Source organism: Hippoglossus stenolepis, chromosome 1 (assembly GCF_022539355.2).
Source record: "Hippoglossus stenolepis isolate QCI-W04-F060 chromosome 1, HSTE1.2, whole genome shotgun sequence".
In the NCBI taxonomy this organism is placed as follows: domain Eukaryota; kingdom Metazoa; phylum Chordata; class Actinopteri; order Pleuronectiformes; family Pleuronectidae; genus Hippoglossus; species Hippoglossus stenolepis.
The window spans coordinates 2,113,339-2,117,789 of NC_061483.1; the positions used below are offsets into that span (position 1 = coordinate 2,113,339).

General features: G+C 41.2%; 1 long non-coding RNA gene across 1 annotated transcript in view; it reads right to left on the reverse strand.

The window, feature by feature from the left end:
* The window catches only part of LOC118109257, a 23,123-nt gene extending 19,122 nt beyond the window's left edge, over positions 1-4,001 (reverse strand). The window contains exon 1 of the long non-coding RNA XR_007032337.1: positions 2,362-4,001. This is a non-coding gene — a long non-coding RNA (uncharacterized LOC118109257). The remainder of the gene's footprint in view (positions 1-2,361) is intronic.
* Positions 4,002-4,451: the final 450 nt, after the last annotated feature.

Consider the following 4,451-nt stretch of genomic DNA (forward strand, 5'->3'; position numbering starts at 1 on the left):
CGTATGATTCTGGAAAACACGTTCTGTTATTAAACACTTGATGAACAGATGTGATGAAGATAAAACATGAAACTGTGAGTTAACTCTGTTAATTAGTCCTTTGAAGGCTCTTTGTTCCACAGCTGCTGTTCACATCTGTCTCTGGGGATCCGATCACATGAAACTACGTCTGTCACCAGGTGTGAACTGACAAACTTAGAGTCGTGTGATCAGCAGACGGATGTTAACAGCAGGTGTGAGAGTGTGACAGTAAAACTTTCAGAAAGTTGTGTTCACACTCACCTGCTCACTTTTCTTCCTTCTGCTCATCCCAGTGAAAATGGAGTCTGACACGTCCCTGTTCTCAGGCTCCTCCTCTCTCTCTTTACAGTAGATATGAGAGTTGCTCACAGACCATTTAAAGCTGCAGTGTGTAAGACTCAGGTGAAAGGATCCATCTTTGGAAATTAAATATAAAATAATCCTGGTGATGTTTCCACTAGTGTGTTTCATCTAAATTGTATGAATCACAGTTTTCTTGACTCTAGAATGGGAAGATCTGTATCACGTTATAACGTGAAACTCAGCACGTTGTCCTGTGGAGTGGAGCTTCCTGAAACAGCCGCTCACAGGAGGAAACACTGCATTTGTTGGGGACTATTTCCAGCGGCGGATGGAGCTCTATGGCACAAACACATGAGATATGTCAGGCTGTGGATGCACACACAATATGTTTACATCAACAAGAAGAAATATATATAAAATATCACCAGACTTGTTCTTTTAAACGTCTTCTCCTGATAATCAGACTGAGAGAGTTTGAGTTTTGGGCTGTGAATCATCGATTAAAGTCCGTCCTTCCTCTTCTGGTTATAATACTGAACGATTCACGCTTCCTTCTTCTCTCATCTAACAGACTTGACTTCTCTGTCTTCTACTTCCCAGCCTATGTGTATATTACTGAATATAAGGTAGTGGTCACTTCCAATTGTTGAGTCTTCCCATACTTCCCACTCACATGTCCATGCCACCTCACTTGATACCAGTGTCAAATCCAGTGCTGAAGTGTTACCTGTGTGTACATCTATCCTTGTCCCTCTCCCGTCGTTAATACATATTAAATTACTATCCTCCAATAGTTGTTCTATTATCTCCCCATGTGTGTCCGTCTTTCTCCCCCCCCCACAATGTGCTATGTGAATTAAAATCCCCACAGCAAAAGATATGATTCCTAATCTGTCCTTGTATCTGCTTGAGTTTATTGATTCCTAGTTGTTTATTGATCCCCCCCCCATCACACATAACCTCAGTATAATTGAGGATTCTATCTAACATTTGGTTTCAACCATGTTTCTTGCACACAAACCACGTCCGGGATACAGATCATTTCTCACCTCCTCACAAGTCAGTTCATTAATGTTCACATGATTTGCAGCTTTTACTATTATTTGTTTTCTGTCCGATTTTGTTTCCATTGTTGCATGTATGACTCCTGCTATAAAAGTGACTAGTTTCTTTAAATCAACCCACACTCTGTCCTCTTTTGGTTGTTCTTGCTGCTTAATGAGTTGTTCTTCATTTGTGTCTTGACTCTCTACCTCTCCTCTGGTTCACCGTCTTGACAGCATCTGCATATGTGATTTTGTTTTGCACCCTGACCTGTAGAATCTCTACCTCGCTCTTCATTACTTCACATCCTCCACATGCCACACTATGGTTTCCTCCACAGTTACAACAGTTTGGTTGCATCCCTTTCCCATACTGCTCATACTCATGATCCTCACCACATCTAGCACACCTTCTTTTTCCTTTACATGTCATAGCAGTAAGACCAAATGTTTGACAGTTGAAGCTGGGTATATATTCCCTCACTGTGTAAGTCATGTTTCCCAGCACTACTTTCTTTGGAAGAATTTCTTCCTCAAATTGCAGCAATATGCTTTAAACACCTCTTCACCCCTTCTCTGAAAGCCTGTTATCTCTGTGCATCCTTCAGTTTCCCACCTTTCAGATCTAATTCGACCTCACTCACACCGTCACCACGGTCTTTACCTTGAATGACACAAACTTCTGATCATTGAGCAGCTGTGGACCAGAGAGAAACTGACCGACAGAGATTTTTAATCTTTAATGAAGTGGAAATTTTTTATTTTCATGTAAAAATAAAGAAATGATTCATGTAAACAAAGCAGCCACAAGATTTTACAAGTGAATAAAACAACCTGAGGTTTGAAAGAGACGTTTCCGTGATGATCAAACTGGATTTCGTGGTTTTCCTGCAGCAGTTGAATTAAATCATTTGAAGCTGAGATTTTCGACCTTCTACCGTTAAACAGTGAAACATGGAAAGTGAGAAACTCAAACTCAGGTCAGATCCATCACCTGCGACTTTACAGAGAAGATCTTATCTGACGTCATTCAATAAAACACCGTGAAATAAAATCATTAAAATTTAGACTGTAAATAAAGATGAAGCCAAATGATCTGCATCGCCCCCTGGTGGCCGACTGCAGTATAGGTCATAAACCCCGCCTCCTCCATGTGTCTGATCAGCTGATTATTGAATCACAAATTCTCGCTGTGTTGTCGCTGTGAGACGTGACGGACGACATGTCACTCACCAACCAATCACCGCTTGACGTTTCCATGGATACAATATTCTGGTATCAACCAGATTAAGACAATAATCTGAATAAGACACTGACGTATAAACAGTATGTTCTGATAAACTTAACCTGAATAAGATCATACTCAGAATAATCAACAATCATTGATAAAACATTACAACGTCCTGTCGGAGTTTACACAACATCTGGACATCCGACAGTTACAAGTGATGACATCATGTCCTGGACGTAGTGAGGTCTGTGCGTGAAGTACGATCACAGACTGTATATAAATGATTCTTCTGCAGTTCATCACGTTGTGGATTGAAAAATGTCACTTTAAGGGATATTCCCTCGTTTCCTTTTATTTCATGTACATTTGTGAATAAATGTCGATGAGTGTGATCTTATTGTCCGATGTTGTATAAACGTTGTACATGAAAGAAAGTCCACTTGTATAAAACCTTCTATCTCTTTGTACATGAGCAGGAACATGCAGATCAGTTATGAACACGTGTGAAGAATCCAGAGAGAATGAAAATCATCAAAATGTGAGTTCACATGTTTTTCATGAAGTCATTGAACTGATTCGATCTGATGAGTCCAGACGTTTTCATCTTCTCAGTGAAGCAGAGCCGCAGGCTCCCGGCTCCAAACGAATTATCTCTGTGTTTCTAAACGTCTTTCACCCACAGACTCACACCACTTTACATCGGAGTCATTAGGTGAAGCAGGTTATTAAACTATGTACATGAAAACTTCACTATTTGACAAATAACATGATTAAATTCACTTTGAACAGAAAAACAACCTCAGCTTCTCATTGGGTGAAAATATTTCTGTTTCTTATTTAATCTGAAAAAGTTCTTCACCTCGTCATTTTCTTTTCTTCTTTATTTACATCGACTCTTAGAAATCACTGTTGACTTTATACTTCAATGTACTGAGCATCTTATTTACAGCCTGGTCTCATCAATCTGTGTTCAGATAACACGACTTTACACTTTCTGATTCCCTGCAGTGCTCATGGTTTTCACCTGATGTCTTTAGTTTTCAACACAACATGCTAACACGCTGCCGTCAGCAGGATCAGGGGTGAAACTGTTTTAAAACATAAGAAGCTTGTCTGAACTCAGCAGTTATTTATTTATAACAGCGACTGCTCACAGCTTCATGTCCCGAAAGTAAATATAATGTCACTTTTTACATTTGAAAGTAAAATTTGCATAAAATTTGCATATTTTTCTACACATAACTTGGAAATATTTACGACTTTGACTTTTGTGCGTCAAAGGACAGAGCAGCAGCAGATCCAGTGATGATGCTGTGTCACATCCACAGGAACACACAGGGAGGATGGTGGACTGGACACTGTGTGACAGCTGATCTCAGAGCAGCTCACCTCCTCTGATTCCTCTGGAGCTCTGTCTCCACTCTGCCTCCCAGCAACAAGGCCCAGTCAGAGCCGCTCTACACACAAGCTGCTGCTGCTTCAGCCTCTGGATCCTCAGGACACAGCTCAGCCTCCGTCCACACACACTGTCCTCTTCACACTCACCTTCACTAAGATCACCGCCTCCATCTGTTGAGAGAAGAAGACATCAGTGTTTCCAGAGACTCACTTCATCAGCTGTGAGTCAGTGATGCAGCACATCCAGTAGAAAGAGCAGCAGGGACTTCAGTCCTGTTCAGAGGTGGAGCAGCTTCCTCTCTGCTTCATGTTCACGTGTTGGAATGAACACGCTAAGAGCTAAGTGTGTTTCCTCTGCATGTCAAAGTGCAGAGTGGACACCTGAGAGGTGGATTTACTGCTGTTACAGGTGAAGCCATGTTTCACTGTGTGAGCACGTGCACATAAAAGGGGCG